Source organism: Diuraphis noxia, unplaced genomic scaffold, assembly GCF_037042655.1.
Source record: "Diuraphis noxia isolate RWA-SAM2 unplaced genomic scaffold, SU_Dnox_SAM2 contig0004, whole genome shotgun sequence".
NCBI lineage: Eukaryota > Metazoa > Arthropoda > Insecta > Hemiptera > Aphididae > Diuraphis > Diuraphis noxia.
Genome location: NW_028301714.1, coordinates 75,990,336 through 76,015,180, shown reverse-complemented (window position 1 = coordinate 76,015,180; position 24,845 = coordinate 75,990,336).

Genomic DNA, 24,845 nt, shown 5'->3' with positions numbered 1-24,845 from the left:
ATTCACCCAAATGTATTGTAAACACGTGTTTTAGATGTAAAATAATGTGAACTTAACGTTAAAAATATAAAAAGTATGATTAGTTTAATAGAAATGACTTAAGACGATATTTAGCGGATTCATCACCTGAATTTCAAAATTTTTTTACGACCTTTTATATTCACCCAAATGTATTGTAAAGACGTGTTTTAGATGTAAAATAATGTGAACTTAACGATAAAAATATAAAAAGTATGATTAGTTCAATACAAATGACTTTAAACGATATTTAGCGGAATTATCACCATTTTTTACACAATTTTTTCCCAAATTTTTTTTCTATTTTTTGTATTCACCCAAATGTATTGTAAACACGTGTTTTAGATGTAAAATAATGTGAACTTAACGTTAAAAATATAAAAAGTATGATTAGTTTAATAGAAATGACTTAAGACGATATTTAGCGGATTCATCACCTGTATTTCAAAATTTTTTTACGACCTTTTATATTCACCCAAATGTATTGTAAAGACGTGTTTTAGATGTTAAATAATGTGAACTTAACGATAAAAATATAAAAAGTATGATTAGTTCAATACAAATGACTTTAAACGATATTTAGCGGAATTATCACCATTTTTTACCAAATTTTTTCCCAAATTTTTTTTCTATTTTTTGTATTCACCCAAATGTATTGTAAATACGTGTTTTAGATGTAAAATAATGTGAACTTAACGATAAAAATATAAAAAGTATGATTAGTTCAATACAAATGACTTTAAACGATATTTAGCGGAATTATCACCATTTTTTACCAAATTTTTTATCTATTTTTTGTATTCACCCAAATGTATTGTAAATACGTGTTTTAGATGTAAAATAATGTGAACTTAACGATAAAAATATAAAAAGTATGATTAGTTCAATACAAATGACTTTAAACGATATTTAGCGGAATTATCACCATTTTTTACACAATTTTTTCCCAAATTTTTTTTCTATTTTTTGTATTCACCCAAATGTATTGTAAACACGTGTTTTAGATGTAAAATAATGTGAACTTAACGTTAAAAATATAAAAAGTATGATTAGTTTAATAGAAATGACTTAAGACGATATTTAGCGGATTCATCACCTGAATTTCAAAATTTTTTTACGACGTTTTATATTCACCGAAATGTATTGTAAAGACGTGTTTTAGATGTAAAATAATGTGAACTTAACGATAAAAATATAAAAAGTATGATTAGTTCAATACAAATGACTTTAAACGATATTTAGCGGAATAATCACCATTTTTTACCCAATTTTTTCCCAAATTTTTTTTCTATTTTTTGTATTCACCCAAATGTATTGTAAATACGTGTTTTAGATGTAAAATAATGTGAACTTAACGATAAAAATATAAAAAGTATGATTAGTTCAATACAAATGACTTTAAACGATATTTAGCGGAATTATCACCATTTTTTACACAATTTTTTCCCAAATTTTTTTTCTATTTTTTGTATTCACCCAAATGTATTGTAAACACGTGTTTTAGATGTAAAATAATGTGAACTTAACGTTAAAAATATAAAAAGTATGATTAGTTTAATAGAAATGACTTAAGACGATATTTAGCGGATTCATCACCTGAATTTCAAAATTTTTTTACGACCTTTTATATTCACCCAAATGTATTGTAAAGACGTGTTTTAGATGTAAAATAATGTGAACTTAACGATAAAAATATAAAAAGTATGATTAGTTCAATACAAATGACTTTAAACGATATTTAGCGGAATTATCACCATTTTTTACACAATTTTTTCCCAAATTTTTTTTCTATTTTTTGTATTCACCCAAATGTATTGTAAACACGTGTTTTAGATGTAAAATAATGTGAACTTAACGTTAAAAATATAAAAAGTATGATTAGTTTAATAGAAATGACTTAAGACGATATTTAGCGGATTCATCACCTGTATTTCAAAATTTTTTTACGACCTTTTATATTCACCCAAATGTATTGTAAAGACGTGTTTTAGATGTTAAATAATGTGAACTTAACGATAAAAATATAAAAAGTATGATTAGTTCAATACAAATGACTTTAAACGATATTTAGCGGAATTATCACCATTTTTTACCAAATTTTTTCCCAAATTTTTTTTCTATTTTTTGTATTCACCCAAATGTATTGTAAAGACGTGTTTTAGATGTAAAATTATGTGAACGTAACGATAAAAATATAAAAAGTATGATTAGTTCAATACAAATGACTTTAAACGATATTTAGCGGAATTATCACCATTTTTTACCAAATTTTTTTTCTATTTTTTGTATTCACCCAAATGTATTGTAAACACGTGTTTTAGATGTAAAATAATGTGAACTTAACGATAAAAATATAAAAAGTATGATTAGTTCAATACAAATGACTTTAAACGATATTTAGCGGAATTATCACCATTTTTTACCAAATTTTTTTTCTATTTTTTGTATTCACCCAAATGTATTGTAAACACGTGTTTTAGATGTAAAATAATGTGAACTTAACGTTAAAAATATAAAAAGTATGATTAGTTTAATAGAAATGACTTAAGACGATATTTAGCGAATTCATCACCCGTATTTCAAAATTTTTTTACGACCTTTTATATTCACCCAAATGTATTGTAAAGACGTGTTTTAGATGTAAAATTATGTGAACGTAACGATAAAAATATAAAAAGTATGATTAGTTCAATACAAATGACTTTAAACGATATTTAGCGGAATTATCACCATTTTTTACCAAATTTTTTTTCTATTTTTTGTATTCACCCAAATGTATTGTAAACACGTGTTTTAGATGTAAAATAATGTGAACTTAACGTTAAAAATATAAAAAGTATGATTAGTTTAATAGAAATGACTTAAGACGATATATAGCGGATTCATCACCTGTATTTCAAAATTTTTTTACGACCTTTTATATTCACCCAAATGTATTGTAAAGACGTGTTTTAGATGTAAAATAATGTGAACTTAACGATAAAAATATAAAAAGTATGATTAGTTCAATACAAATGACTTTAAACGATATTTAGCGGAATAATCACCATTTTTTACCCAATTTTTTCCCAAATTTTTTTTCTATTTTTTGTATTCACCCAAATGTATTGTAAATACGTGTTTTAGATGTAAAATAATGTGAACTTAACGATAAAAATATAAAAAGTATGATTAGTTCAATACAAATGACTTTAAACGATATTTAGTGGAATTATCACCATTTTTTACACAATTTTTTCCCAAATTTTTTTTCTATTTTTTGTATTCACCCAAATGTATTGTAAACACGTGTTTTAGATGTAAAATAATGTGAACTTAACGTTAAAAATATAAAAAGTATGATTAGTTTAATAGAAATGACTTAAGACGATATTTAGCGGATTCATCACCTGAATTTCAAAATTTTTTTACGACCTTTTATATTCACCCAAATGTATTGTAAAGACGTGTTTTAGATGTAAAATAATGTGAACTTAACGATAAAAATATAAAAAGTATGATTAGTTCAATACAAATGACTTTAAACGATATTTAGCGGAATTATCACCATTTTTTACCAAATTTTTTCCCAAATTTTTTTTCTATTTTTTGTATTCACCCAAATGTATTGTAAATACGTGTTTTAGATGTAAAATAATGTGAACTTAACGATAAAAATATAAAAAGTATGATTAGTTCAATACAAATGACTTTAAACGATATTTAGCGGAATTATCACCATTTTTTACCAAATTTTTTTTCTATTTTTTGTATTCACCCAAATGTATTGTAAACACGTGTTTTAGATGTAAAATAATGTGAACTTAACGTTAAAAATATAAAAAGTATGATTAGTTTAATAGAAATGACTTAAGACGATATTTAGCAAATTCATCACCCGTATTTCAAAATTTTTTTACGACCTTTTATATTCACCCAAATGTATTGTAAAGACGTGTTTTAGATGTAAAATTATGTGAACGTAACGATAAAAATATAAAAAGTATGATTAGTTCAATACAAATGACTTTAAACGATATTTAGCGGAATTATCACCATTTTTTACCAAATTTTTTTTCTATTTTTTGTATTCACCCAAATGTATTGTAAACACGTGTTTTAGATGTAAAATAATGTGAACTTAACGTTAAAAATATAAAAAGTATGATTAGTTTAATAGAAATGACTTAAGACGATATATAGCTGATTCATCACCTGTATTTCAAAATTTTTTTACGACCTTTTATATTCACCCAAATGTATTGTAAAGACGTGTTTTAGATGTAAAATAATGTGAACTTAACGATAAAAATATAAAAAGTATGATTAGTTCAATACAAATGACTTTAAACGATATTTAGCGGAATTATCACCATTTTTTAACAAATTTTTTCCCAAATTTTTTTTCTATTTTTTGTATTCACCCAAATGTATTGTAAATACGTGTTTTAGATGTAAAATAATGTGAACTTAACGATAAAAATATAAAAAGTATGATTAGTTCAATACAAATGACTTTAAACGATATTTAGCGGAATTATCACCATTTTATACCAAATTTTTTATCTATTTTTTATATTCACCCAAATGTATTGTAAATACGTGTTTTAGATGTAAAATAATGTGAACTTAACGATAAAAATATAAAAAGTATGATTAGTTCAATACAAATGACTTTAAACGATATTTAGCGGAATTATCACCATTTTTTACACAATTTTTTCCCAAATTTTTTTTCTATTTTTTGTATTCACCCAAATGTATTGTAAACACGTGTTTTAGATGTAAAATAATGTGAACTTAACGTTAAAAATATAAAAAGTATGATTAGTTTAATAGAAATGACTTAAGACGATATTTAGCGGATTCATCACCTGAATTTCAAAATTTTTTTACGACGTTTTATATTCACCCAAATGTATTGTAAAGACGTGTTTTAGATGTAAAATAATGTGAACTTAACGATAAAAATATAAAAAGTATGATTAGTTCAATACAAATGACTTTAAACGATATTTAGCGGAATAATCACCATTTTTTACCCAATTTTTTCCCAAATTTTTTTTCTATTTTTTGTATTCACCCAAATGTATTGTAAATACGTGTTTTAGATGTAAAATAATGTGAACTTAACGATAAAAATATAAAAAGTATGATTAGTTCAATACAAATGACTTTAAACGATATTTAGCGGAATTATCACCATTTTTTACACAATTTTTTCCCAAATTTTTTTTCTATTTTTTGTATTCACCCAAATGTATTGTAAACACGTGTTTTAGATGTAAAATAATGTGAACTTAACGTTAAAAATATAAAAAGTATGATTAGTTTAATAGAAATGACTTAAGACGATATTTAGCGGATTCATCACCTGAATTTCAAAATTTTTTTACGACCTTTTATATTCACCCAAATGTATTGTAAAGACGTGTTTTAGATGTAAAATAATGTGAACTTAACGATAAAAATATAAAAAGTATGATTAGTTCAATACAAATGACTTTAAACGATATTTAGCGGAATTATCACCATTTTTTACCAAATTTTTTCCCAAATTTTTTTTCTATTTTTTGTATTCACCCAAATGTATTGTAAATACGTGTTTTAGATGTAAAATAATGTGAACTTAACGATAAAAATATAAAAAGTATGATTAGTTCAATACAAATGACTTTAAACGATATTTAGCGGAATTATCACCATTTTTTAACAAATTTTTTTTCTATTTTTTGTATTCACCCAAATGTATTGTAAACACGTGTTTTAGATGTAAAATAATGTGAACTTAACGTTAAAAATATAAAAAGTATGATTAGTTTAATAGAAATGACTTAAGACGATATTTAGCGAATTCATCACCCGTATTTCAAAATTTTTTTACGACCTTTTATATTCACCCAAATGTATTGCAAAGACGTGTTTTAGATGTAAAATTATGTGAACGTAACGATAAAAATATAAAAAGTATGATTAGTTCAATACAAATGACTTTAAACGATATTTAGCGGAATTATCACCATTTTTTACCAAATTTTTTTTCTATTTTTTGTATTCACCCAAATGTATTGTAAATACGTGTTTTAGATGTAAAATAATGTGAACTTAACGATAAAAATATAAAAAGTATGATTAGTTCAATACAAATGACTTTAAACGATATTTAGCGGAATTATCACCATTTTTTACCAAATTTTTTTTCTATTTTTTGTATTCACCCAAATGTATTGTAAACACGTGTTTTAGATGTAAAATAATGTGAACTTAACGTTAAAAATATAAAAAGTATGATTAGTTTAATAGAAATGACTTAAGACGATATTTAGCAAATTCATCACCCGTATTTCAAAATTTTTTTACGACCTTTTATATTCACCCAAATGTATTGTAAAGACGTGTTTTAGATGTAAAATTATGTGAACGTAACGATAAAAATATAAAAAGTATGATTAGTTCAATACAAATGACTTTAAACGATATTTAGCGGAATTATCACCATTTTTTACCAAATTTTTTTTCTATTTTTTGTATTCACCCAAATGTATTGTAAACACGTGTTTTAGATGTAAAATAATGTGAACTTAACGTTAAAAATATAAAAAGTATGATTAGTTTAATAGAAATGACTTAAGACGATATATAGCGGATTCATCACCTGTATTTCAAAATTTTTTTACGACCTTTTATATTCACCCAAATGTATTGTAAAGACGTGTTTTAGATGTAAAATAATGTGAACTTAACGATAAAAATATAAAAAGTATGATTAGTTCAATACAAATGACTTTAAACGATATTTAGCGGAATTATCACCATTTTTTAACAAATTTTTTCCCAAATTTTTTTTCTATTTTTTGTATTCACCCAAATGTATTGTAAATACGTGTTTTAGATGTAAAATAATGTGAACTTAACGATAAAAATATAAAAAGTATGATTAGTTCAATACAAATGACTTTAAACGATATTTAGCGGAATTATCACCATTTTTTACCAAATTTTTTATCTATTTTTTATATTCACCCAAATGTATTGTAAATACGTGTTTTAGATGTAAAATAATGTGAACTTAACGATAAAAATATAAAAAGTATGATTAGTTCAATACAAATGACTTTAAACGATATTTAGCGGAATTATCACCATTTTTTACACAATTTTTTCCCAAATTTTTTTTCTATTTTTTGTATTCACCCAAATGTATTGTAAACACGTGTTTTAGATGTAAAATAATGTGAACTTAACGTTAAAAATATAAAAAGTATGATTAGTTTAATAGAAATGACTTAAGACGATATTTAGCGGATTCATCACCTGAATTTCAAAATTTTTTTACGACGTTTTATATTCACCCAAATGTATTGTAAAGACGTGTTTTAGATGTAAAATAATGTGAACTTAACGATAAAAATATAAAAAGTATGATTAGTTCAATACAAATGACTTTAAACGATATTTAGCGGAATAATCACCATTTTTTACCCAATTTTTTCCCAAATTTTTTTTCTATTTTTTGTATTCACCCAAATGTATTGTAAATACGTGTTTTAGATGTAAAATAATGTGAACTTAACGATAAAAATATAAAAAGTATGATTAGTTCAATACAAATGACTTTAAACGATATTTAGCGGAATTATCACCATTTTTTACACAATTTTTTCCCAAATTTTTTTTCTATTTTTTGTATTCACCCAAATGTATTGTAAACACGTGTTTTAGATGTAAAATAATGTGAACTTAACGTTAAAAATATAAAAAGTATGATTAGTTTAATAGAAATGACTTAAGACGATATTTAGCGGATTCATCACCTGAATTTCAAAATTTTTTTACGACCTTTTATATTCACCCAAATGTATTGTAAAGACGTGTTTTAGATGTAAAATAATGTGAACTTAACGATAAAAATATAAAAAGTATGATTAGTTCAATACAAATGACTTTAAACGATATTTAGCGGAATTATCACCATTTTTTACCAAATTTTTTCCCAAATTTTTTTTCTATTTTTTGTATTCACCCAAATGTATTGTAAATACGTGTTTTAGATGTAAAATAATGTGAACTTAACGATAAAAATATAAAAAGTATGATTAGTTCAATACAAATGACTTTAAACGATATTTAGCGGAATTATCACCATTTTTTACCAAATTTTTTTTCTATTTTTTGTATTCACCCAAATGTATTGTAAACACGTGTTTTAGATGTAAAATAATGTGAACTTAACGTTAAAAATATAAAAAGTATGATTAGTTTAATAGAAATGACTTAAGACGATATTTAGCGAATTCATCACCCGTATTTCAAAATTTTTTTACGACCTTTTATATTCACCCAAATGTATTGTAAAGACGTGTTTTAGATGTAAAATTATGTGAACGTAACGATAAAAATATAAAAAGTATGATTAGTTCAATACAAATGACTTTAAACGATATTTAGCGGAATTATCACCATTTTTTACCAAATTTTTTTTCTATTTTTTGTATTCACCCAAATGTATTGTAAACACGTGTTTTAGATGTAAAATAATGTGAACTTAACGTTAAAAATATAAAAAGTATGATTAGTTTAATAGAAATGACTTAAGACGATATTTAGCGGATTCATCACCTGTATTTCAAAATTTTTTTACGACCTTTTATATTCACCCAAATGTATTGTAAAGACGTGTTTTAGATGTTAAATAATGTGAACTTAACGATAAAAATATAAAAAGTATGATTAGTTCAATACAAATGACTTTAAACGATATTTAGCGGAATTATCACCATTTTTTACCAAATTTTTTCCCAAATTTTTTTTCTATTTTTTGTATTCACCCAAATGTATTGTAAATACGTGTTTTAGATGTAAAATAATGTGAACTTAACGATAAAAATATAAAAAGTATGATTAGTTCAATACAAATGACTTTAAACGATATTTAGCGGAATTATCACCATTTTTTACCAAATTTTTTTTCTATTTTTTGTATTCACCCAAATGTATTGTAAACACGTGTTTTAGATGTAAAATAATGTGAACTTAACGTTAAAAATATAAAAAGTATGATTAGTTTAATAGAAATGACTTAAGACGATATTTAGCGAATTCATCACCCGTATTTCAAAATTTTTTTACGACCTTTTATATTCACCCAAATGTATTGTAAAGACGTGTTTTAGATGTAAAATTATGTGAACGTAACGATAAAAATATAAAAAGTATGATTAGCTCAATACAAATGACTTTAAACGATATTTAGCGGAATTATCACCATTTTTTACCAAATTTTTTTTCTATTTTTTGTATTCACCCAAATGTATTGTAAACACGTGTTTTAGATGTAAAATAATGTGAACTTAACGTTAAAAATATAAAAAGTATGATTAGTTTAATAGAAATGACTTAAGACGATATTTAGCGGATTCATCACCTGTATTTCAAAATTTTTTTACGACCTTTTATATTCACCCAAATGTATTGTAAAGACGTGTTTTAGATGTAAAATAATGTGGACTTAACGATAAAAATATAAAAAGTATGATTAGTTCAATACAAATGACTTTAAACGATATTTAGCGGAATTATCACCATTTTTTACCAAATTTTTTCCCAAATTTTTTTTCTATTTTTTGTATTCACCCAAATGTATTGTAAATACGTGTTTTAGATGTAAAATAATGTGAACTTAACGATAAAAATATAAAAAGTATGATTAGTTCAATACAAATGACTTTAAACGATATTTAGCGGAATTATCACCATTTTTTACCAAATTTTTTTTCTATTTTTTGTATTCACCCAAATGTATTGTAAACACGTGTTTTAGATGTAAAATAATGTGAACTTAACGTTAAAAATATAAAAAGTATGATTAGTTTAATAGAAATGACTTAAGACGATATTTAGCGAATTCATCACCCGTATTTCAAAATTTTTTTACGACCTTTTATATTCACCCAAATGTATTGTAAAGACGTGTTTTAGATGTAAAATTATGTGAACGTAACGATAAAAATATAAAAAGTATGATTAGTTCAATACAAATGACTTTAAACGATATTTAGCGGAATTATCACCATTTTTTACCAAATTTTTTTTCTATTTTTTGTATTCACCCAAATGTATTGTAAACACGTGTTTTAGATGTAAAATAATGTGAACTTAACGTTAAAAATATAAAAAGTATGATTAGTTTAATAGAAATGACTTAAGACGATATTTAGCGGATTCATCACCTGTATTTCAAAATTTTTTTACGACCTTTTATATTCACCCAAATGTATTGTAAAGACGTGTTTTAGATGTTAAATAATGTGAACTTAACGATAAAAATATAAAAAGTATGATTAGTTCAATACAAATGACTTTAAACGATATTTAGCGGAATTATCACCATTTTTTACCAAATTTTTTCCCAAATTTTTTTTCTATTTTTTGTATTCACCCAAATGTATTGTAAATACGTGTTTTAGATGTAAAATAATGTGAACTTAACGATAAAAATATAAAAAGTATGATTAGTTCAATACAAATGACTTTAAACGATATTTAGCGGAATTATCACCATTTTTTACCAAATTTTTTTTCTATTTTTTGTATTCACCCAAATGTATTGTAAACACGTGTTTTAGATGTAAAATAATGTGAACTTAACGTTAAAAATATAAAAAGTATGATTAGTTTAATAGAAATGACTTAAGACGATATTTAGCGAATTCATCACCCGTATTTCAAAATTTTTTTACGACCTTTTATATTCACCCAAATGTATTGTAAAGACGTGTTTTAGATGTAAAATTATGTGAACGTAACGATAAAAATATAAAAAGTATGATTAGCTCAATACAAATGACTTTAAACGATATTTAGCGGAATTATCACCATTTTTTACCAAATTTTTTTTCTATTTTTTGTATTCACCCAAATGTATTGTAAACACGTGTTTTAGATGTAAAATAATGTGAACTTAACGTTAAAAATATAAAAAGTATGATTAGTTTAATAGAAATGACTTAAGACGATATTTAGCGGATTCATCACCTGTATTTCAAAATTTTTTTACGACCTTTTATATTCACCCAAATGTATTGTAAAGACGTGTTTTAGATGTAAAATAATGTGGACTTAACGATAAAAATATAAAAAGTATGATTAGTTCAATACAAATGACTTTAAACGATATTTAGCGGAATTATCACCATTTTTTAACAAATTTTTTCCCAAATTTTTTTTCTATTTTTTGTATTCACCCAAATGTATTGTAAATACGTGTTTTAGATGTAAAATAATGTGAACTTAACGATAAAAATATAAAAAGTATGATTAGTTCAATACAAATGACTTTAAACGATATTTAGCGGAATTATCACCATTTTTTACCAAATTTTTTTTCTATTTTTTGTATTCACCCAAATGTATTGTAAACACGTGTTTTAGATGTAAAATAATGTGAACTTAACGTTAAAAATATAAAAAGTATGATTAGTTTAATAGAAATGACTTAAGACGATATTTAGCGAATTCATCACCCGTATTTAAAAATTTTTTTACGACCTTTTATATTCACCCAAATGTATTGTAAAGACGTGTTTTAGATGTAAAATTATGTGAACGTAACGATAAAAATATAAAAAGTATGATTAGTTCAATACAAATGACTTTAAACGATATTTAGCGGAATTATCACCATTTTTTACCAAATTTTTTTTCTATTTTTTGTATTCACCCAAATGTATTGTAAACACGTGTTTTAGATGTAAAATAATGTGAACTTAACGTTAAAAATAAAAAAAGTATGATTAGTTTAATAGAAATGACTTAAGACGATATTTAGCGGATTCATCACCTGTATTTCAAAATTTTTTTACGACCTTTTATATTCACCCAAATGTATTGTAAAGACGTGTTTTAGATGTTAAATAATGTGAACTTAACGATAAAAATATAAAAAGTATGATTAGTTCAATACAAATGACTTTAAACGATATTTAGCGGAATTATCACCATTTTTTACCAAATTTTTTCCCAAATTTTTTTTCTATTTTTTGTATTCACCCAAATGTATTGTAAATACGTGTTTTAGATGTAAAATAATGTGAACTTAACGATAAAAATATAAAAAGTATGATTAGTTCAATACAAATGACTTTAAACGATATTTAGCGGAATTATCACCATTTTTTACCAAATTTTTTTTCTATTTTTTGTATTCACCCAAATGTATTGTAAACACGTGTTTTAGATGTAAAATAATGTGAACTTAACGTTAAAAATATAAAAAGTATGATTAGTTTAATAGAAATGACTTAAGACGATATTTAGCGAATTCATCACCCGTATTTCAAAATTTTTTTACGACCTTTTATATTCACCCAAATGTATTGTAAAGACGTGTTTTAGATGTAAAATTATGTGAACGTAACGATAAAAATATAAAAAGTATGATTAGTTCAATACAAATGACTTTAAACGATATTTAGCGGAATTATCACCATTTTTTACCAAATTTTTTTTCTATTTTTTGTATTCACCCAAATGTATTGTAAATACGTGTTTTAGATGTAAAATAATGTGAACTTAACGATAAAAATATAAAAAGTATGATTAGTTCAATACAAATGACTTTAAACGATATTTAGCGGATTCATCACCTGTATTTCAAAATTTTTTTACGACCTTTTATATTCACCCAAATGTATTGTAAAGACGTGTTTTAGATGTAAAATTATGTGAACGTAACGATAAAAATATAAAAAGTATGATTAGTTTAATAGAAATGACTTAAGACGATATTTAGCGGAATTATCACCATTTTTTAACAAATTTATTCCCAAATTTTTTTTCTATTTTTTGTATTCACCCAAATGTATTGTAAATACCTGTTTTAGATGTAAAATAATGTGAACTTAACGATAAAAATATAAAAAGTATGATTAGTTCAATACAAATGACTTTAAACGATATTTAGCGGAATTATCACCATTTTTTACCAAATTTTTTATCTATTTTTTGTATTCACCCAAATGTATTGTAAATACGTGTTTTAGATGTAAAATAATGTGAACTTAACGATAAAAATATAAAAAGTATGATTAGTTCAATACAAATGACTTTAAACGATATTTAGCGGAATTATCACCATTTTTTACACAATTTTTTCCCAAATTTTTTTTCTATTTTTTGTATTCACCCAAATGTATTGTAAACACGTGTTTTAGATGTAAAATAATGTGAACTTAACGTTAAAAATATAAAAAGTATGATTGGTTTAATAGAAATGACTTAAGACGATATTTAGCGGATTCATCACCTGAATTTCAAAATTTTTTTACGACGTTTTATATTCACCGAAATGTATTGTAAAGACGTGTTTTAGATGTAAAATAATGTGAACTTAACGATAAAAATATAAAAAGTATGATTAGTTCAATACAAATGACTTTAAACGATATTTAGCGGAATAATCACCATTTTTTACCCAATTTTTTCCCAAATTTTTTTTCTATTTTTTGTATTCACCCAAATGTATTGTAAATACGTGTTTTAGATGTAAAATAATGTGAACTTAACGATAAAAATATAAAAAGTATGATTAGTTCAATACAAATGACTTTAAACGATATTTAGCGGAATTATCACCATTTTTTACACAATTTTTTCCCAAATTTTTTTTCTATTTTTTGTATTCACCCAAATGTATTGTAAACACGTGTTTTAGATGTAAAATAATGTGAACTTAACGTTAAAAATATAAAAAGTATGATTAGTTTAATAGAAATGACTTAAGACGATATTTAGCGGATTCATCACCTGAATTTCAAAATTTTTTTACGACCTTTTATATTCACCCAAATGTATTGTAAAGACGTGTTTTAGATGTAAAATAATGTGAACTTAACGATAAAAATATAAAAAGTATGATTAGTTCAATACAAATGACTTTAAACGATATTTAGCGGAATTATCACCATTTTTTACACAATTTTTTCCCAAATTTTTTTTCTATTTTTTGTATTCACCCAAATGTATTGTAAACACGTGTTTTAGATGTAAAATAATGTGAACTTAACGTTAAACATATAAAAAGTATGATTAGTTTAATAGAAATGACTTAAGACGATATTTAGCGGATTCATCACCTGTATTTCAAAATTTTTTTACGACCTTTTATATTCACCCAAATGTATTGTAAAGACGTGTTTTAGATGTTAAATAATGTGAACTTAACGATAAAAATATAAAAAGTATGATTAGTTCAATACAAATGACTTTAAACGATATTTAGCGGAATTATCACCATTTTTTACCAAATTTTTTCCCAAATTTTTTTTCTATTTTTTGTATTCACCCAAATGTATTGTAAATACGTGTTTTAGATGTAAAATAATGTGAACTTAACGATAAAAATATAAAAAGTATGATTAGTTCAATACAAATGACTTTAAACGATATTTAGCGGAATTATCACCATTTTTTACCAAATTTTTTTTCTATTTTTTGTATTCACCCAAATGTATTGTAAACACGTGTTTTAGATGTAAAATAATGTGAACTTAACGTTAAAAATATAAAAAGTATGATTAGTTTAATAGAAATGACTTAAGACGATATTTAGCAAATTCATCACCCGTATTTCAAAATTTTTTTACGACCTTTTATATTCACCCAAATGTATTGTAAAGACGTGTTTTAGATGTAAAATTATGTGAACGTAACGATAAAAATATAAAAAGTATGATTAGTTCAATACAAATGACTTTAAACGATATTTAGCGGAATTATCACCATTTTTTACCAAATTTTTTTTCTATTTTTTGTATTCACCCAAATGTATTGTAAACACGTGTTTTAGATGTAAAATAATGTGAACTTAACGTTAAAAATATAAAAAGTATGATTAGTTTAATAGAAATGACTTAAGACGATATATAGCGGATTCATCACCTGTATTTCAAAATTTTTTTACGACCTTTTATATTCACCCAAATGTATTGTAAAGACGTGTTTTAGATGTAAAATAATGTGAACTTAACGATAAAAATATAAAAAGTATGATTAGTTCAATACAAATGACTTTAAACGATATTTAGCGGAATTATCACCATTTTTTAACAAATTTTTTCCCAAATTTTTTTTCTATTTTTTGTATTCACCCAAATGTATTGTAAATACGTGTTTTAGATGTAAAATAATGTGAACTTAACGATAAAAATATAAAAAGTATGATTAGTTCAATACAAATGACTTTAAACGATATTTAGCGGAATTATCACCATTTTTTACCAAATTTTTTTTCTATTTTTTGTATTCACCCAAATGTATTGTAAACACGTGTTTTAGATGTAAAATAATGTGAACTTAACGTTAAAAATATAAAAAGTATGATTAGTTTAATAGAAATGACTTAAGACGATATTTAGCGAATTCATCACCCGTATTTCAAAATTTTTTTACGACCTTTTATATTCACCCAAATGTATTGTAAAGACGTGTTTTAGATGTAAAATTATGTGAACGTAACGATAAAAATATAAAAAGTATGATTAGTTCAATACAAATGACTTTAAACGATATTTAGCGGAATTATCACCATTTTTTACCAAATTTTTTTTCTATTTTTTGTATTCACCCAAATGTATTGTAAACACGTGTTTTAGATGTAAAATAATGTGAACTTAACGTTAAAAATATAAAAAGTATGATTAGTTCAATACAAATGACTTTAAACGATATTTAGCGGAATTATCACCATTTTTTACCAAATTTTTTTTTTATTTTTTTTATTCAGACAAATGTATTGTAAAGACGTGTTTTAGATGTAAAATTATGTGAACTAAACGATAAAAATATAAAAAGTATGATTAGTTCAATACAAATGACTTTAAACGATATTTAGCGGAATTATCACCATTTTTTACCCAATTTTTTCCCAAAATTTTTTTTCTATTTTTTGTATTCACCCAAATGTATTGTAAATACGTGTTTTAGATGTAAAATAATGTGAACTTAACATTAAAAATATAAAAAGTATGATTAGTTTAATAGAAATGACTTAAGACGATATTTAGCGGATTCATCACCTGTATTTCAAAATTTTTTTACGACCTTTTATATTCACCCAAATGTATTGTAAAGACGTGTTTTAGATGTAAAATAATGTGAACATAACGATAAAAATATAAAAAGTATGATTAGTTCAATACAAATGACTTTAAACGATATTTAGCGGAATTATCACCATTTTTTACCAAATTTTTTCCCAAATTTTTTATCTATTTTTTGTATTCACCCAAATGTTTTGTAAATACGTGTTTTAGATGTAAAATAATGTGAACTTAACGATAAAAATATAAAAAGTATGATTAGTTCAATACAAATGACTTTAAACGATATTTAGCGGAATTATCACCATTTTTTACACAATTTTTTCCCAAATTTTTTTTCTATTTTTTGTATTCACCCAAATGTATTGTAAATACGTGTTTTAGATGTAAAATATTGTGAACTTAACGTTAAAAATATAAAAAGTATGATTAGTTTAATAGAAATGACTTAAGACGATATTTAGCGGATTCATCACCTGTATTTCAAAATTTTTTTACGACCTTTTATATTCACCCAAATGTATTGTAAAGACGTGATTTAGATGTAAAATTATGTGAACGTAACGATAAAAATATAAAAAGTATGATTAGTTCAATACAAATGACTTTAAACGATATTTAGCGGAATTATCACCATTTTTTACCAAATTTTTTTTCTATTTTTTGTATTCACCCAAATGTATTGTAAACACGTGTTTTAGATGTAAAATAATGTGAACTTAACGTTAAAAATATAAAAAGTATGATTAGTTTAATAGAAATGACTTAAGACGATATTTAGCGGATTCATCACCTGTATTTCAAAATTTTTTTACGACCTTTTATATTCACCCAAATGTATTGTAAAGACGTGTTTTAGATGTAAAATTATGTGAACTTAACGATACAAATATAAAAAGTATGATTAGTTCAATACAAATGACTTTAAACGATATTTAGCGGAATTATCACCATTTTTTACCAAATTTTTTTTCTATTTTTTGTATTCACCCAAATGTATTGTAAACACGTGTTTTAGATGTAAAATAATGTGAACTTAACGTTAAAAATATAAAAAGTATGATTAGTTTAATAGAAATGACATAAGACGATATTTAGCGGATTCATCACCTGTATTTCAAAATTTTTTTACGACCTTTTATATTCACCCAAATGTATTGTAAAGACGTGTTTTAGATGTAAAATTATGTGAACGTAACGATAAAAATATAAAAAGTATGATTAGTTCAATACAAATGACTTTAAACGATATTTAGCGGAATTATCACCATTTTTTACCAAATTTTTTTTTTATTTTTTGTATTCAGACAAATGTATTGTAAAGACGTGTTTTAGATGTAAAATTATGTGAACTTAACGATAAAAATATAAAAAGTATGATTAGTTCAATACAAATGACTTTAAACGATATTTAGCGGAATTATCACCATTTTTTACCAAATTTTTTTTTTATTTTTTGTATTCAGACAAATGTATTGTAAAGACGTGTTTTAGATGTAAAATTATGTGAACTAAACGATAAAAATATAAAAAGTATGATTAGTTCAATACAAATGACTTTAAACGATATTTAGCGGAATTATCACCATTTTTTACCCAATTTTTTCCCAAAATTTTTTTTCTATTTTTTGTATTCACCCAAATGTATTGTAAATACGTGTTTTAGATGTAAAATAATGTGAACTTAACATTAAAAATATAAAAAGTATGATTAGTTTAATAGAAATGACTTAAGACGATATTTAGCGGATTCATCACCTGTATTTCAAAATTTTTTTACGACCTTTTATATTCACCCAAATGTATTGTAAAGACGTGTTTTAGATGTAAAATAATGTGAACATAACGATAAAAATATAAAAAGTATGATTAGTTCAATACAAATGACTTTAAACGATATTTAGCGGAATTATCACCATTTTTTACCAAATTTTTTCCCAAATTTTTTATCTATTTTTTGTATTCACCCAAATGTTTTGTAAATACGTGTTTTAGATGTAAAATAATGTGAACTTAACGATAAAAATATAAAAAGTATGATTAGTTCAATACAAATGACTTTAAACGATATTTAGCGGAATTATCACCATTTTTTACACAATTTTTTCCCAAATTTTTTTTCTATTTTTTGTATTCACCCAAATGTATTGTAAACACGTGTTTTAGATGTAAAATAATGTGAACTTAACGTTAAAAATATAAAAAGTATGATTAGTTTAATAGAAATGACTTAAGACGATATTTAGCGGATTCATCACCTGAATTTCAAAATTTTTTTACGACCTTTTATATTCACCCAAATGTATTGTAAAGACGTGTTTTAGATGTTAAATAATGTGAACTTAACGATAAAAATATAAAAAGTATGATTAGTTCAATACAAATGACTTTAAACGATATTTAGCGGAATTATCACCATTTTTTACCAAATTTTTTCCCAAATTTTTTTTCTATTTTTTGTATTCACCCAAATGTATTGTAAATACGTGTTTTAGATGTAAAATAATGTGAACTTAACGATAAAAATATAAAAAGTATGATTAGTTCAATACAAATGACTTTAAACGATATTTAGCGGAATTATCACCATTTTTTACCAAATTTTTTTTCTATTTTTTGTATTCACCCAAATGTATTGTAAACACGTGTTTTAGATGTAAAATAATGTGAACTTAACGTTAAAAATATAAAAAGTATGATTAGTTTAATAGAAATGACTTAAGACGATATTTAGCGAATTCATCACCCGTATTTCAAAATTTTTTTACGACCTTTTATATTCACCCAAATGTATTGTAAAGACGTGTTTTAGATGTAAAATTATGTGAACGTAACGATAAAAATATAAAAAGTATGATTAGTTCAATACAAATGACTTTAAACGATATTTAGCGGAATTATCACCATTTTTTACCAAATTTTTTTTCTATTTTTTGTATTCACCCAAATGTATTGTAAACACGTGTTTTAGATGTAAAATAATGTGAACTTAACGTTAAAAATATAAAAAGTATGATTAGTTTAATAGAAATGACTTAAGACGATATTTAGCGGATTCATCACCTGTATTTCAAAATTTTTTTACGACCTTTTATATTCACCCAAATGTATTGTAAAGACGTGTTTTAGATGTAAAATAATGTGGACTTAACGATAAAAATATAAAAAGTATGATTAGTTCAATACAAATGAAATTAAACGATATTTAGCGGAATTATCACCATTTTTTAACAAATTTTTTCCCAAATTTTTTTTCTATTTTTTGTATTCTTCCAAATGTATTGTAAACACGTGTTTTAGATGTAAAATAATGTGAACTTAACGTTAAAAATATAAAAAGTATGATTAGTTCAATACAAATGACTTTAAACGATATTTAGCGGAATTATCACCATTTTTTACCAAATTTTTTCCCAAATTTTTTATCTATTTTTTGTATTCACCCAAATGTATTGTAAATACGTGTTTTAGATGTAAAATAATGTGAACTTAACGATAAAAATATAAAAAGTATGATTAGTTCAATACAAATGACTTTAAACGATATTTAGCGGAATTATCACCATTTTTTACCAAATTTTTTTTCTATTTTTTGTATTCACCCAAATGTATTGTAAACACGTGTTTTAGATGTAAAATAATGTGAACTTAACGTTAAAAATATAAAAAGTATGATTAGTTTAATAGAAATGACATAAGACGATATTTAGCGGATTCATCACCTGTATTTCAAAATTTTTTTACGACCTTTTATATTCACCCAAATGTATTGTAAAGACGTGTTTTAGATGTAAAATTATGTGAACGTAACGATAATAATATAAAAAGTATGATTAGTTCAATACAAATGACTTTAAACGATATTTAGCGGAATTATCACCATTTTTTACCAAATTTTTTTTTTATTTTTTGTATTCAGACAAATGTATTGTAAAGACGTGTTTTAGATGTAAAATTATGTGAACTAAACGATAAAAATATAAAAAGTATGATTAGTTCAATACAAATGACTTTAAACGATATTTAGCGGAATTATCACCATTTTTTACCCAATTTTTTCCCAAAATTTTTTTTCTATTTTTTGTATTCACCCAAATGTATTGTAAATACGTGTTTTAGATGTAAAATAATGTGAACTTAACATTAAAAATATAAAAAGTATGATTAGTTTAATAGAAATGACTTAAGACGATATTTAGCGGATTCATCACCTGTATTTCAAAATTTTTTTACGACCTTTTATATTCACCCAAATGTATTGTAAAGACGTGTTTTAGATGTAAAATAATGTGAACATAACGATAAAAATATAAAAAGTATGATTAGTTCAATACAAATGACATTAAACGATATTTAGCGGAATTATCACCATTTTTTACCAAATTTTTTCCCAAATTTTTTATCTATTTTTTGTATTCACCCAAATGTTTTGTAAATACGTGTTTTAGATGTAAAATAATGTGAACTTAACGATAAAAATATAAAAAGTATGATTAGTTCAATACAAATGACTTTAAACGATATTTAGCGGAATTATCACCATTTTTTACACAATTTTTTCCCAAATTTTTTTTCTATTTTTTGTATTCACCCAAATGTATTGTAAATACGTGTTTTAGATGTAAAATATTGTGAACTTAACGTTAAAAATATAAAAAGTATGATTAGTTTAATAGAAATGACTTAAGACGATATTTAGCGGATTCATCACCTGTATTTCAAAATTTTTTTACGACCTTTTATATTCACCCAAATGTATTGTAAAGACGTGATTTAGATGTAAAATTATGTGAACGTAACGATAAAAATATAAAAAGTATGATTAGTTCAATACAAATGACTTTAAACGATATTTAGCGGAATTATCACCATTTTTTACCAAATTTTTTTTCTATTTTTTGTATTCACCCAAATGTATTGTAAACACGTGTTTTAGATGTAAAATAATGTGAACTTAACGTTAAAAATATAAAAAGTATGATTAGTTTAATAGAAATGACTTAAGACGATATTTAGCGGATTCATCACCTGTATTTCAAAATTTTTTTACGACCTTTTATATTCACCCAAATGTATTGTAAAGACGTGTTTTAGATGTAAAATTATGTGAACTTAACGATAAAAATATAAAAAGTATGATTAGTTCAATACAAATGACTTTAAACGATATTTAGCGGAATTATCACCATTTTTTACCAAATTTTTTTTCTATTTTTTGTATTCACCCAAATGTATTGTAAACACGTGTTTTAGATGTAAAATAATGTGAACTTAACGTTAAAAATATAAAAAGTATGATTAGTTTAATAGAAATGACATAAGACGATATTTAGCGGATTCATCACCTGTATTTCAAAATTTTTTTACGACCTTTTATATTCACCCAAATGTATTGTAAAGACGTGTTTTAGATGTAAAATTATGTGAACGTAACGATAAAAATATAAAAAGTATGATTAGTTCAATACAAATGACTTTAAACGATATTTAGCGGAATTATCACCATTTTTTACCAAATTTTTTTTTTATTTTTTGTATTCAGACAAATGTATTGTAAAGACGTGTTTTAGATGTAAAATTATGTGAACTTAACGATAAAAATATAAAAAGTATGATTAGTTCAATACAAATGACTTTAAACGATATTTAGCGGAATTATCACCATTTTTTACCAAATTTTTTTTTTATTTTTTGTATTCAGACAAATGTATTGTAAAGACGTGTTTTAGATGTAAAATTATGTGAACTAAACGATAAAAATATAAAAAGTATGATTAGTTCAATACAAATGACTTTAAACGATATTTAGCGGAATTATCACCATTTTTTACCCAATTTTTTCCCAAAATTTTTTTTCTATTTTTTGTATTCACCCAAATGTATTGTAAATACGTGTTTTAGATGTAAAATAATGTGAACTTAACATTAAAAATATAAAAAGTATGATTAGTTTAATAGAAATGACTTAAGACGATATTTAGCGGATTCATCACCTGTATTTCAAAATTTTTTTACGACCTTTTATATTCACCCAAATGTATTGTAAAGACGTGTTTTAGATGTAAAATAATGTGAACATAACGATAAAAATATAAAAAGTATGATTAGTTCAATACAAATGACTTTAAACGATATTTAGCGGAATTATCACCATTTTTTACCAAATTTTTTCCCAAATTTTTTATCTATTTTTTGTATTCACCCAAATGTTTTGTAAATACGTGTTTTAGATGTAAAATAATGTGAACTTAACGATAAAAATATAAAAAGTATGATTAGTTCAATACAAATGACTTTAAACGATATTTAGCGGAATTATCACCATTTTTTACACAATTTTTTCCCAAATTTTTTTTCTATTTTTTGTATTCACCCAAATGTATTGTAAACACGTGTTTTAGATGTAAAATAATGTGAACTTAACGTTAAAAATATAAAAAGTATGATTAGTTTAATAGAAATGACTTAAGATGATATTTAGCGGAATTATCACCATTTTTTACCAAATTTTTTTTTTATTTTTTGTATTCAGACAAATGTATTGTAAAGACGTGTTTTAGATGTAAAATTATGTGAACTAAACGATAAAAATATAAAAAGTATGATTAGTTCAATACAAATGACTTTAAACGATATTTAGCGGAATTATCACCATTTTTTACCCAATTTTTTCCCAAAATTTTTTTTCTATTTTTTGTATTCACCCAAATGTATTGTAAATACGTGTTTTAGATGTAAAATAATGTGAACTTAACATTAAAAATATAAAAAGTATGATTAGTTTAATAGAAATGACTTAAGACGATATTTAGCGGATTCATCACCTGTATTTCAAAATTTTTTTACGACCTTTTATATTCACCCAAATGTATTGTAAAGACGTGTTTTAGATGTAAAATAATGTGAACATAACGATAAAAATATAAAAAGTATGATTAGTTCAATACAAATGACATTAAACGATATTTAGCGGAATTATCACCATTTTTTACCAAATTTTTTCCCAAATTTTTTATCTATTTTTTGTATTCACCCAAATGTTTTGTAAATACGTGTTTTAGATGTAAAATAATGTGAACTTAACGATAAAAATATAAAAAGTATGATTAGTTCAATACAAATGACTTTAAACGATATTTAGCGGAATTATCACCATTTTTTACACAATTTTTTCCCAAATTTTTTTTCTATTTTTTGTATTCACCCAAATGTATTGTAAATACGTGTTTTAGATGTAAAATATTGTGAACTTAACGTTAAAAATATAAAAAGTATGATTAGTTTAATAGAAATGACTTAAGACGATATTTAGCGGATTCATCACCTGTATTTCAAAATTTTTTTACGACCTTTTATATTCACCCAAATGTATTGTAAAGACGTGATTTAGATGTAAAATTATGTGAACGTAACGATAAAAATATAAAAAGTATGATTAGTTCAATACAAATGACTTTAAACGATATTTAGCGGAATTATCACCATTTTTTACCAAATTTTTTTTCTATTTTTTGTATTCACCCAAATGTATTGTAAACACGTGTTTTAGATGTAAAATAATGTGAACTTAACGTTAAAAATATAAAAAGTATGATTAGTTTAATAGAAATGACTTAAGACGATATTTAGCGGATTCATCACCTGTATTTCAAAATTTTTTTACGACCTTTTATATTCACCCAAATGTATTGTAAAGACGTGTTTTAGATGTAAAATTATGTGAACTTAACGATAAAAATATAAAAAGTATGATTAGTTCAATACAAATGACTTTAAACGATATTTAGCGGAATTATCACCATTTTTTACCAAATTTTTTTTCTATTTTTTGTATTCACCCAAATGTATTGTAAACACGTGTTTTAGATGTAAAATAATGTGAACTTAACGTTAAAAATATAAAAAGTATGATTAGTTTAATAGAAATGACATAAGACGATATTTAGCGGATTCATCACCTGTATTTCAAAATTTTTTTACGACCTTTTATATTCACCCAAATGTATTGTAAAGACGTGTTTTAGATGTAAAATTATGTGAACGTAACGATAAAAATATAAAAAGTATGATTAGTTCAATACAAATGACTTTAAACGATATTTAGCGGAATTATCACCATTTTTTACCAAATTTTTTTTTTATTTTTTGTATTCAGACAAATGTATTGTAAAGACGTGTTTTAGATGTAAAATTATGTGAACTTAACGATAAAAATATAAAAAGTATGATTAGTTCAATACAAATGACTTTAAACGATATTTAGCGGAATTATCACCATTTTTTACCAAATTTTTTTTTTATTTTTTGTATTCAGACAAATGTATTGTAAAGACGTGTTTTAGATGTAAAATTATGTGAACTAAACGATAAAAATATAAAAAGTATGATTAGTTCAATACAAATGACTTTAAACGATATTTAGCGGAATTATCACCATTTTTTACCCAATTTTTTCCCAAAATTTTTTTTCTATTTTTTGTATTCACCCAAATGTATTGTAAATACGTGTTTTAGATGTAAAATAATGTGAACTTAACATTAAAAATATAAAAAGTATGATTAGTTTAATAGAAATGACTTAAGACGATATTTAGCGGATTCATCACCTGTATTTCAAAATTTTTTTACGACCTTTTATATTCACCCAAATGTATTGTAAAGACGTGTTTTAGATGTAAAATAATGTGAACATAACGATAAAAATATAAAAAGTATGATTAGTTCAATACAAATGACTTTAAACGATATTTA